Source organism: Polypterus senegalus, chromosome 11 (genome assembly GCF_016835505.1).
Source record: "Polypterus senegalus isolate Bchr_013 chromosome 11, ASM1683550v1, whole genome shotgun sequence".
Taxonomy (NCBI): Eukaryota; Metazoa; Chordata; class Cladistia; order Polypteriformes; family Polypteridae; genus Polypterus; species Polypterus senegalus.
The window spans coordinates 3048017-3062324 of NC_053164.1; positions in this window are offsets into that span (position 1 = coordinate 3048017).

Genomic DNA, 14308 nt, shown 5'->3' on the forward strand with positions numbered 1-14308 from the left:
TGCAAAAGTTCACTGATGACACTGCTATTGTGGGCTGCATCAGGAGTGGGCAGGAGGAGGAGTATAGGAACCTAATCAAAGACTTTGTTAAATGGTGTGACTCAAACCACTTACATCTGAACACCAGCAAGACCAAGGAACTGGTGGTGGATTTTAGAAGGCCAAGGCCCCTCATGGACCCCGTGATCATCAGAGGTGACTGTGTGCAGAGGGTACAGACCTATAAATACCTGGGAGTGCAGCTGGATGATAAATTGGACTGGACTACCAATACTGATACTCTGTGTAAGAAAGGTCAGAGATGACTATACTTCCTTAGAAGGTTGGCATCCTTCAACATCTGCAATAAGATGCTGCAGATGTTCTACCAGACGGTTGTGACAAGTGTACTGGGGAGGTAGCTTAAAGAAGAAGGACGTCTCACGCCTGGACAAACTGGTGAGGAAGGCAGGCTGTATTCTAGGCACGGAGCTGGACAGGTTTACACCTGTCTATCTATCTGTCTGTCTATCTATCTATCAGATGTTTCTATGGTATACTGAAGTAGAATTACAAGCATTTCATAAGTTTCAAGGGCTTTTATTTACAGTTACACTAAGTTTATGCAACAAGTCAATTTTGGTAGTGTTGGCCCATCTTTCTTTTTGAAGACCTCTGCATTCGCCCTGGCATGCTGTCTGTCAATCAACTCCTGGGCACTGTATCAGGCACTGTGTAACATGACATTGGCAGAAGTGGACAAACATGGACATTCAAAAGCACAGAGATAAGAATCCATGACAAGTTTGTTGCTTTTCTTTGAGTTCTTGGCTGAGTACTTTGATTTCTCATTTTCCGGTATCCCACTTTCTTGTCGCTTTAGGTTGTTTGCAGCTCCAGATTTCATCTTGCTCTTCTTATTCTGGATTTGAGGATGAATCTTGAACATCCCCTACCTTCCATAGCCCTCTGAATACCAGATATGAGATAGAATAGTTGAAAAAAAACAAAAAATTGAACACCAGTGTATGAAATGTTTCAATCCTAAGGCAAATGATCTATTATTTATTTATTCCATTTTATATGCATGGGGGTCTAAATACAACATTTCAGAAAGTTTTTACAACTTCCAACTCCTACATGCAGCCACTTTAATTCCTGCATCTTTGACTTTTCCCATCTTGTTTTCAGCTTCCAATGCTGTCATCTTGTTCTCAAGCATCTGGCGATGTAAGACCACCATTAGTGCTGTGTAGGTGTGCAGATCTTCTCTTTATTGTTATTATTTTGCAAACCTGCTTGTTCAGTACGAGTTCAGAGAAGCTGTTTTTGTAGCTTCAGGTGTTTCTCATACAGAGGTGAGCAACAGTGAAACACCACAAGGAACAGGCCTGTCTACTTTGCTCTTCACTCTGCTCACCTCCGACTAGAAATACAACAGCAGGTCACGTCACTTGCAGAATTTTTCAAATGATTGTGCACTTATGGTGGGTATTTATAAGGGGGATGAGACAGAGGAGAAGATTCAGGGGGTACAAAAAGAATTGTCAGCACCTTAACAACAGAAATTCAGCACACCAAAGAGCCCCTATGTCCGGTCACTATTCAGGGAGTGGATGAAGAGTACTTGAGGGTCCAAATTAATGACAGATGGGACCAGTCTCAGAACACAGAGAAAGTATAGAAGAAATGGCAAAGCAGGTTCTTTTCTCTTAGGAGACTCCATTCCTTTAATGTGGGAAGTGATATCCTTCAAATCTTCTGTAACTACAATGAAACTCAGGGTTGCTATAAACAATTTAATCGTAAGTTAAATTTCTGAGGAAAACTTACTACCCATTTTGCAAAACATTTGGCCCTTAATGCAGAAAGATCACTGGAACAGAAGGATCCATTCAAGCAGTAAGACTACCTAGTATATCATTATGTAACTCTTTGAAAGATGATCATTTCAGAATATAAAAGACAAGCATTGTTTGTCATTATTTGAGATACAGCACTTACCAGAGTTTCAGGTATATATTCAATAATAATAATAATAATAATTGTAAGAGCCATTTGATAGTTATGTGAGCTATATTAAATGTTTGCCTAAATATTAGTGTACTAGTTGTGTAAGCCGGTGCTGTAAAAAGCCCAGGGTCCTAGAAACTACAGAAATCATCAGAAAGAAAATTGAAACGTAGAGATGTCAGCTAATTGAAAGGAACTACTCTGGGTGTCTCTCTCCTAGGAGGATTCATTTTGCTGACGTACTTACATCGCTTGTGCATTAACGGTGAGAAGCAAACTAAAGGGGATACCGTTTTGCCGATGGGTAGCGGCTAAGCAACTTTTTCTTCTGAGGTTTCGTTTTGCTGACGTGACGGATTCGCTTGTGTTATTAGTGGCTAAGTGAGTTTTCTGTTTCATCGGAAGTGGAGCCCTCACCCCGACTCCACCTCTCACTTCCGGGCTAGACAGAGAGACACACACACACTTCCACGCGTTGACGATTAGATATGATAGTCTATGGGACCCCCCACAAGTTGAATTGAATTGGTATATTCTAACTACTTTTGTCTCTCTGACCATTGATTAGTCTCAGTAAGTGACCTGCCTTGCCATGTGTTTAAACCGGGCCTTTAGGGCTCAATAGTATGAAAGTTAACATGCTCTATTGAACGTGCAGTGCCGGATGTTTAGAGTGTACTGAAGACGAAGTAAAGCATCTTTAAATATAGAAACAACTAAGGTATAGAAGAAAGTTTTTTTGCCACATTCTTAATTCCTGTGTGGACTATTTGCTTTGGATTTTCACTAAATCTTTTTAAATGAACATTTGGACTGAGAGATTCCTTTTGGCATGTGTTTTAACCGTGCTTGATCCTGCCTTACGCACTCACAGCTACAATAATAATAATAATGATATACAGTATCTTGTGACATGCACACAGCCCCGCCGCATTACACGTCCTGCTTTAACAGCGTCTTCGTAATCCCATTCCCGCAGTGCATCAGTCAGTCATAGAAGTCTCATCACCTCCAACCTTGCAACCCCATCGCACAGCACGTCCATAGGCCATAGAAAGCTCATCACCGTGAGGAGTTAGCTCACAGCAATGCTGCTGCAGAGCGTCCATCGGCCAGGGACCGGTCACCGACCCGTGGGGTACTTTAATTCAGCCAATGACCTGGCCCACTTTCACTTTGTCCCCTCTCCTCCAGGAAGATCTGATCCGCAGCCACGGAACCAACCTTATGAGGAAGATTATAAATACCTGAACTGATGGAGTTAGCCGGGATGGAATGACTAATGAAGTCACTGCTTGTTTGCTGTGTTTGTGTGTCATGGAGTGGGAGCTCCCGCTTCAATAAAAATGCTTGCTGTTCCTGTTTGAAGTGGTTTTGAATAAAGCTGCTCATTCTGAAGACTGAACCTCGTTTTTTGGGTGCAGGACAGTGATTCACACATCACAATATAAAATGGTAATGTCCTCACAAAATGGGGCTAGAACCTTGATCTTGGTCTTAATCAAAATCTTCTGACCTGAAAAAAAAATAGTTAGCGAGAGCCAGTGATCAGTTGTTAGGTATTTACAGCAATGCGATTAAAAAAAAATCACATGATAAGCAACATAATGGCAAAAAGAAAAACAAGAGCAGCAACATCTAATTAGCATTAAGAGAATGAGAAGAGGTGATTAAATGGAATAAAGAATAAGAAAGAAACAGCAGACAAGGTGCACACATACATTGATAAGCATAATGCAATCCTGAATATAGCCTCTTCTTCTTCTTCTTTCGGCTGCTCCCATTAGGGGTTGCCACAGCGGATCATCTTCTTCCATATCTTTCTGTCCTCTGCATCTTGTTCTGTTACACCCATCACCTTCATATCCACTCTCAGCACATCCATAAACCTTCTCTTAGGCCTTCCTTTTTTCCTCTTCCCAGACAGCTCTATCCTTAGCACCCTTCTCCCAATATACTCAGCATCTCTCCACTGCACATGTTCAAACCAACACAATCTAACCTCTCTGACTTTGTCTTCCAACCGTCCAACTTGAGCTGACCCCGTAATGTACTCATTTCTAATCCTGTCCATCCTCATCATGCCCAGTACAAATCTTAGCATCTTTAACTCTGCCACCTCCTGCTCTGTCTCCTACTTTCTTGTCAGTGCCTCCATCTCCAGCCCATATAACATAGCTGGTCTCACTAACGTCCTGTAGACCTTCCCTTTATAGCAAAGTTGCTGAGAAATTAGTTCACGCGTTTGTTTTCAGTCGCTTAGATTACTGTAACGCACTCCTCTCAGGAACACCCAAAAAAGACATCAATCAATTGCAACGAGTGCAGAATGCAGCTGCTAGAATCCTAACTAGGAAAAGAAAATCCGAGCACATTTCTCTAATTTTGATGTCACTACACTGGTTACCTGTGTCATTCAGAATTGACTTTAAAATACTGCTTATGGTTTATAAAGCCTTAAATAATCTCGCTCTATGTTATATTTCGGAATGTCTGACATTAGATCTTTAAATGAGTGTCTGCTTAGGGTTAGGGTTAGGGTTTAGGTGCTGTTATGCACCTAAAATCTGGAATAGCCTGCCAATAGGAATTCGCCAGAGCACTTTAAAAAACTGCTAAAAACACTTTACTTTAACATGACTTTCCCATAACTTCATTTTAGTTTAATCCTGATGCTTTGTATATTCAATTAATTATCATTACTATTCATGGTGGCTCCAAAATCTGTACTAACCCCTAATCTAAGAATCTAAGAATAAGAAATCAGGAAGGGGGCAAATACTTTTTCACACCACTGTATATCATTATATAATTATATAATTATTATATATCATCCTGAATATAGCCTCATATGTTCCTGAAATTCAAAGAAAATTATACAGTGCCAACCTGTTGGTTGCTTTGCTGTAAATCATGGCAGCGTGGATGGACTCCTCTCAAAGGTGATACGTTTTACTTGTTTTGTTAGCATATTTGTTGAGCAGTGTAATTATAACTTCAGTGAAAATAACATATATATAACATATACCTACTAAAATCTGGAACTCTAGGCAGTGAGATATATTTCAGCATGGAATTCCAACAAGAATGCACCGCAAATAAGATCATACATGCAGCAGGGTCTCCATGGATTACGATACCAGTCCAGATATGCAGGAGGCGGTGTGGGGACAGGAAACAGAAATGTAGTGTCATGGATGACTGGGGTTCTGGCCCAGTCGGGATGAATGGAGGAGGGAATGGCCGGGTGAGAGACGATACCTTCCCCTGAACACGAGAGGGCAGCCTCCCTGGTTTACATTAGGGCCACGGAAATGGAGCTTGGAGGCCATGGAGAAAATAGTCTGGTGTCATTATATGCTTCATTACCAAATAATGGGTAGCACACATCTGATTGTTACACAGAAGGAACAAGTCTCAAAAAAATCTTATAAAGTACCAAAAAGCATCTAACTGAATTACCACTTGCAAAATAAGAGCGGTAATCAAAGACGTTTCAAATGTTCAAAACATGCTTGTAACTTTGCGCATAAGAAAAACTGTGAAGGTACACTGCTGAAAGAAAGACATATAGCCACTGGATGGCAGTTCTTCTGCCACACCAGGAAGAGCTGCAGGAAAATCATCAGGGTGCTCCTGGAGCACATCCGGGTACATTATAAAAGGGGCCGCCTCACTACGTTCAAGGAGCCGGAGTCGGGCGGCAGAAGACAGAGCTTGAGGGAGAAGAGTGGCGGTGGCAGATGAAAAGCAGAAACAAAAAGAAAAGAAAAGGACAATGAGCTTTATTGGTGATTTGTGCACTATGTATGTGCTGTAAAACAGAGCAGAAATTAAAGGTGTGTGTTCTTGGACTTAGATGTCATGTGTCTGTTTGTGATCGGGGCTGGAATCTCCACAGCGGTTACTGGGCTGAGGTACAGACTAGGCTATAGAATGCACATCACAAAACTGTGCTGCCCAGCATTTACATTATTAATGCCAGATAGCTCAGCAATAAAATGGAAGAATTGGTACAGAAATCCATGCGGGACTGCTCAGTCCTGATAATAACTGTCTATGTACGAGGAGCTTTGACAAAGCTATTGTGCTTGAAGGCTGCACAGCACACTGCACCGACAGGAATAAAAACTCCAGTAAGAGCAAGAAGTAGAGAAGGTGTTTATTAATTCAAATAATATTTGGCGTGCTAATGCAACCATCACAGACAGGCACTGCTTGCCAGATTTAGAGTACATGACAGATGCCAACCTTTTTATCTGCCACGGGAGTTGACGGTCATTATTGCTGTGGCAGTGTATATTTCAGCAAGCACTAACACCAAGATAGCATTAGACACCCTGCTAACAGCAATCAGCAAGCTACAGACTGCTCAGCCTGATGAGATTTTATCATAGTTGGAGACTTTAACTAAGCAAATTTGAAAACTGTCCTCCCTAAAGTCTACCAAAATGTGACCTGTCCCACAAGAGGCCATAGCATATTGGTCAAAGTTTACAGCAAAATTAGAGAGGGAAACAGCATCTCCACCCTCTCCCAGTCTGACCACATATCGCTTTTTCTCACACCTGCCTACAGATCTCTTATGAGCAAAACAAAGCCATCTGTGAAAATCATCCAGACCTGGCCTGAAGGGGCTTCCATTCAACTCCAGGACTGTCTTGAGTGCACACACTGGGACTTCTTTGCACAACAAGACACAGAGGAGTACACATCCACTGTCCTGTTTTATATACAGAGCTGTGCAGATAGCGTCACTGTTAGCAAGCACATTTGATACTTCCCAAACAGTAAACCATGGAGACGTCAAGCTTCGGCTAACAGAGCGTGTGATGAATTCAGGGCACCAGTGCAACACAAACCCCCAAAACAATCACAAAAATGCAGTCCCAGGCTCAAATAAGCAGGTATTTATTACAAAAATAACTCAGTATATGCAAAAAACCACAAGATTTCTCTCCTCAATACCTGTCCTTCCATCACCACACTGCCCTCCTGCAGTCGAGTGTTGCCTTTCTTCCTCCTGGCTCTGAGTTGCCTGGACAAGGGAAGTCCCATATATTGGGAAGCGCCTCTCCCTACAGCCGGACTATAACTCCCTTCTGGTTCCTGAATGGGCACCAATATGGAGGACTGCTGCCATCTAGCACCTCGGGGGAATAAACACCTCTAAGAGGCAATTCTTCCCTGTCTTCTTTTATTTCAGCCAGGGAAGGTGTTACACATGTGCCCAGTCGGGCACCTGTCCATTTGCTTAGGGCTTACCGTCTGGGTAAGGAATCATTCTCTCTATTGGCTGAAAGTCTGTCCATCCTCTAGGGTTAGGCTAAGTCACCTTTCTCTCTCTCGCTCGGAATGCCTGTCCATCCAGGTAAGAAACCTTCCCCCTCTCCTAGAAGGGATGCCCGTTCATCCCACGTGGCACTCACAAGAGCAATGCAGCCTTTAGGCCTGGCAATGGTGAACTGTATAGTTCTGTCACAATCAATTTGAAGAGACAGCCATCAAGAATGCAAAAATGGATTACAGGAAGAAGAATGAAGATCATTTCAATGATGAAGACTCCTGACGCATATGACAAGGCATCCAGCACATTACAAACTATAAAGGTATTATAGACCCAACCATCAGCAGCAGCAACTCACTAGCAGTGAACTTTTTTGCCCTTTTTTAAGGTGAATGAGGTGACTGAGGCAGAGACCAGGACAGCACTGTCATCAGCTACTAACTGTTTGGCATTTACTGTTAGCACGAATGACGTCAGAAGAGCCCTCCACAGTGTCAGGCCAAGGAAAGCCGCTGACCCAGAAGGAATTCCAAGGAGGACACTCAGAGACTGTGGGTCAACTGGCAGAGGTGCTCAGCCACATCTTTAATCTCTCTCTGTCATAATGCAGTCCACAAATGTCTGTCATCATAGTGCCTGTTCCAAGGAAGACAGAAAACAGCAGCCTAAATGATTACAGACCTGTAGCTCTCACCCTAGTTAGTTCTGAGGCAGATCAAATTTTCCCTCCCACCCAACTTAGACCAGTACCATGTGACACAGGCACAGTGAGCCAGAATTTTACACTTAGAAGGGATTCAGGGAGTTACTGAAGTTCGAATTCCGTTCCAAGCTCATCATCCTGAGGAAGGGAGGAAAGAAACAAAGAGAAACTGGAAAAGAGGAAAGAGAGAGGAGATCCTCCATTTTGGGGAAGACAGGCCTGGAAAGTAGGCTGCTGGGACTAGTTGTGTGGATTACAAAGGACAACAAATTATTACAAAGTGGTTGTGGAGCTCCAGGTGTAATGGAGAAGCTTCCAGATAACTAATATAATGGATTACACATACTGGATGTTCCCTGACTCTACACGGAGAAAAAAAATGACCAGCATTGGATGGAGTTAAGAAGGTCCACAAGGAATGGGTGAGATCAGTCCTGTTTTGTAATGAAAATGGAGACTATTCCCTTGTTTGGTGGAAGAGTAGAAACATTTATTGGAAGGAATAAAGTTTCAGGTCATTACTGACCATGCTGCCTTAACACTAGAATTACCAGAGCCTACGAAAAAACTCGTAGATCCGTCCCACCTTAAATCGCTTCTTAAAACCGTTCTCACCTCTCTGCCAGTATCCTTTGTCCTGTAAATGTGCCGATAAAAACAAACTGCAAGCAGCCGGCTATTCCATCCCCCCACCGACTCAGAATGTGCACAAACTTCTCTGAGCTCATGCCTCGATTATCTGGGAGTGAAGTGGAGTTTTAGAGTGGAAATAATAGATTGTTATTTGGAACACACGCATTTCATGTCTGTTCCGTTTCTACAGTAATCTGTGTCAACACATTGTTAAAACAGAAACTTTTTCATATTTTAGTAATAAACGTTACAAAATATAGACATAAGCTATAAAATGTGTGAAGCCTGACAGCCAAAGAGAAAATAAACACTTTCATAAAAGGTCAAAGACTTTTGCCACAGCTTCTGTGGCGTACTGGTAAGATTTCATCACTTAGAGCTCGGCAGACTTGCTGTACTTCAAGAGATCCGAGTTTGATTCCCCGCTGGAGAAAAAATGTATTTAATTTTAACCTTCGCCGTTCTGCCTGCCTGAACTCCCTTGTCTATCTATATAGTAATAACAGTAATTTTATTATTATATAGGAGCTTCCCTGTCTGCCTATCATATAGTGCCTTTCCTTCCTACCTATCTATATATCTATCCCCTTAACTGTTTTTTATATATCTATTATACAGTGCCTTCCCTGTTTATTTATATATCTAGTGTTTTCTCTGCCTGTCTGTCTATCTGTCTGATTGCATATAGCACTGAACTTACTGCTCTGTACTATTCTGTCCTCTGCATGTCCTGGAGTACAAAAGAAACACCACCATACAGCAACAAGTGCGAACTGGCAAGATCAGGGTAAAAATACGCAATCACTGAATACAAACCGCAAGATGAATGAAAGAGACAATATATGTAAAAACATCATCGCACTAATGCAATATTATTTGAAAACGGGCGCATATTCAAACCCGATCTGACGCTGTTCGATTTCAAATAATATTGCATGTACTGTGCGTTGAAACTGCTGCACTGAATAAGCTGACTTCTTCTGTAACAGCATTAGCGTGTATTCAAATCTGATCTGACTCTGTTCGTTTTCAAATAATATTGCATGTACTGAACTATTTTAGAATAAAAACATACATTTGATTTCAGTCAGTCTGTAAGAGCCAGTGTAAATGCGTGATAATTGTAAAGGTTAGCTTTTTTTTTTTTAATTCAGTTCCATTCTCTCAGTCGCGTTCACGATCCCCCCATCTGATACTGCTGTTTTCACATAAAGACGCGCTATAACTCAAATGTTATTTATATAGGGAAGAAGGTACAATGTCAGGTGCTCATTCAGTGTAATAGGAACCATAGCACAGAGAGATGTGTACACTGCAACAAGTACACATGTCGTGAATGTAGGAAGGGTGTGTGGAAATTGTTAATATTTGAATGTGATGATTTTATATAGCACGGATCGGAAATCAGCAGTTCTTAGCTTTGCACCACACAAGCTGTCGTATCAACCGCCTACTGTAACTTGCTTTATTTTTATTTCACTTATAGTCTAGAATAAAAGTGTACTTGTTTTGTTACACTTGTACACCAACATATATTCCTGTGTTTTTGCGACACGGGCATGCTAAAAAAAATAGACGTGCAATGCCACGAAAAGCGCAGGCACTTCAGTTCGCAAGCATTGGTACGAGAATGGAGTCACAAGTATGCTGCAGAGCCACAACGCATCTTTATGTGAAAACAGCATTCTCAGATGGGTTGGGGGTAGGGAAGGATCCTGAACACGACTGAGAGAATGAAAAGTGAATAAAAAAAAAAAATAACCTTTACAAGTATCATAAATTACACCGGCTATTACACACTGAAATCAAATGTATGTTTTTATTCTAAAATAGTAAGAATAAGAGCAGTTTACTTCTCAAAACTGAATCGTGCAGGATCAAACTCATGACCTTTTGAATACTAGTCAGCAGTTGATACCATTACACTACCGTGGCAGCAGTACTATGTATATGTCAATGTGGCATGCTAAGACGGCTTTTTTCTGCAGTTATATTTTTGAATAAAAGCATACTTGTTTTGTTATATTTGTACCTTTTGTGAAAGTGTTTGATATTTGGACTTCAGGCTTCATACATTATATAGTTTATGCTTACATTTTGTCATTTACTACTACAATATGAAAAAACTGTAGAAACGGAACACACGTGCAATGCGTGTACAGTATTCCAAATAATGATCTATTATTTCTACTCTAAAACTCCACTTCACTCCCAGAAAATAAATCAAGGCGTGAGCTGGGAGAAGTTTGTGTACGTTCTAAGTCGTTGGGGGGATGGAATAGCCGGCTACTTGCAGCTTTTCTTTTATCAGCACATTTAGATTAACAAAAGACGCTGGCGGAGAGGCGAGAATGGTTTTAAGAAGCGATTAAAGGTGGGACGGACCTACGAGTTTTTTCGTAGGCTCTGGTAATTCTAGTGTTAACCTAGGCCATCAACTGTCATCATTGCGACTCACTCGCTGGATATTGAGGCTACAACAATTTGACTTTTCAACCACCTACCGGACAAACGTTAGCGCTGCCACTATATCACATAGATGTCCGGGTTCCTCTGTTGTAGCACTTGTGACCTCCCTGGATGAGATTAGGAAGGCTCAGGAAGATGACAGTTTAAGACAGTTAGCAACCCCGATCAGAGGAACGACCATATCTCCTTCATAGTAATTCAAGGAATTTTATATAGGAATATTTGAGCAACCAGGGAGCACAGTTCCAGGTAGTTGTACCTTTCTCCCTGATTAATAATTTCTTACAGTATTTTCATGATAGCCCATTGAATGGACACCTAGGGCGGCTTAAAACTGATCTTGGAACTAGGCTGGTGGCCAAATGTATGTAAAGGTGCCAAGAGAGACCTTCAGGACTAATGCAGACAACTAAAGTGGAAACAGCAGGAGAAATGGTAGGTCATGACCTTATGGGACCCTTCCCTTGGAGCAAAAAAGGTAACACCTTTTTGTTGATCATGGTTGACTATTACACCAGATGGGTAGAGATTTACACCTTACGATACAGCAACCCACCCCGACTATGTAAAATACTTCACTTAATGGGGTGTACCAAAATATCTTCTTTCAGATCATGGGTGTCAGTTTAACAGTGACCTCTTCAAAACTCTTTGTCATGACTGGGGAGTTACTCAGAAGCTTACTACTAGCTACCATCCACAGTCTAAAATGACAGAAAAAGTTATTCAATCTCTGAAAACAATGAAAGTCTTTCACGCACAGAGCCAACAGGTCAACAGAAGATGGCATTAATACAGCTCGCCACACTACACTGACTCACTTGGCACACCAGTGGTCATATGTGATGATGATATTTGTGGACTTCATTATCATACAGTAACTAGCAGAGTGGTGATCAAACTGTTCAACCTGAGTTTCAATCAGCACACATGTAGATAGATCAAGGAGTTCTTAACAAACCAGCCACAGACTCCCCGACCCTGACACTCAGCACTGTAGATGTAAAGGAGAAAAAAAGCAAAGCAAAAGAAAAGAAAAGCAAAGTAAGTTTCCCACAGGCTCATCTATTGATAATCCCTCAGGACACTGTATATATATATATATATATATATATATATATATATATATATATATATATCAGAAATCATAATCACGTGTCAATATTATGTTATTGAAAATCAAACAGCAAACATTATTAAAGGTAAATAAACAATGACAAACGGCCTTTTGGTGGTGTGTTTTTGACTAAGTGATTGAGAAAACAAAAGTGATATCCACCATAATGGTAGAAAGTCAAAGAGGAGAAATGACGTCTGCTGAGTATCACTCAAACTGGAGAAGCCAATTAAGTGACAAAGAATGAGAAAGAATAAGAAGACAAAACACTGCAATTGAGTCCCAGACAAACACGATGGTTCATAGACATTCAAGATAACATCCATGATATGGAACACAAAAACGAAAAACAGAAATTCACAGTGACAATTGAGAAGATCGTCAAATAGTCGAAACGTATATTATAACTTTACATCCATTGTTCAAAGTTTCTTTGAAGACAACTACTTAGCAATGTCCTCAATGGCAAGCTGTGTTTTTCTTGCTGAAGGCAAATGAATGTGCTGCCACACTAGAAAGTGGGAGAGATATCTAAGAAAGCACAGAAAAGTAGGCTGAAGTGGTATGGACATGTGATGAGGAGAGACAAGGAATATGTGTGCAAAACAGTGAAGGGATTGGAAGTGCAGAGGATCAATAACTGAAGGAGGTGGACAGATAAAGTAAAAGAAGATCTTAAGGAAAAGGAATCTGACTGAGGAGGAGGTGAAGGACCGAGATGTATGGACAAAGTTGAGCAAGCATATCAACCCCACATAGAAATGGGAAAAGGTAAAGAAGAAGGATGAGGAGAAGGAGAAGGAGGTAATCAGTTAAAGTTTTTTTGTATGAGAAAGGACTGTAAGAAAAGAAATCATGTGTAGGAAAAAAACAGAATTCAGAAACACAATTGACAGAACACTGTAGCGGTCAGAAGCCGCTAAGATTCACACCGTCGCGCGTGACGGTGATTTATTTATTTTAATCGAGGATTACCAGGGACAACCCCAGCCTTGGCACAACACACACACACTACAGAGACAACAAAGAAAACACGTTGGGAACTTAAACGATAAAAAAGTATAATGAAATTAAATTAACTAATTGAAACAACAATACCACCCCTGATCCCTTCGGCGATACTACATTTAACAAATAAAACACGACAAACACGCAGTAAAGTCCATGTATGAAATGATCAGCGGTGAAGTTATGTCCAGTGATTTGTATGAAGCGAGGGAAATGGAAAAACACAGTCCTACCGGTAGTTGCTGAAGTAGGTTGACAGATGAATGGTTCAGGAGCGCTCCTTCTTCCGTGAAAGCCAATGAATCCAGACAACGTCCTCAGTAACAGTAAACAGGTAGACAAATGATATCCAGACCCCAACAAACAATACAATCCAGGACACGATGATATGGCAGACAACGACAGGCAGTTCAACAGTTAAATACCAGCACAAAACGACCAAAACAAATTTCTTCTTCTCTTTGACCCCTGCCCTCCTTTTAAACCCCTCTGGCCACCTTTGACCCCAACAGCCCCTGCAAGGAGTGCTGGGAGATGCAGTTCTAACTAATGGTAGCACTGCTACAACACATAACGCTAGCCAGTGTCACACTGGTGCGCATGGGAGGCAGCTAAAGGGCCTGAATGAGAGTAATTCCATGCCAGACCAGGAAGTGGCAGAGTGCACTAACTCTTTCTGTCACTCCTCTGCAGACCAGTCACGGGACGTTCTGCTGGGCCCTGAGATGATCACTTCTGGTTCTGTGCCCAGAGATGATGTCACTTCCGACCACTGGGTTAGCAAAATAATTCGAAGTTTTGGCCCAAGAGATGATGTCACTTACTCCAGACTACCTTAAAATCGCCATCTTTTTGCCAGCAGTACAATTCTGTACTGGACTCCAACCTATTCACATCTGTTGAGATTACTGAGTCCATTTTATAGCCAGGAAATAACATATGGGTGTCTGCCCAAAGCCATTTTTTTTGGCTCTTTGTCAAATCTTTTATGACACCAGAAATCAAAGTCAAGCATGAATACACAAGAGGTTAAGTACCAGAAGAAACTTGAAGATCACCCACAAAAAGTAGTAGTTTTTAATCCAATCCAATCCAAACT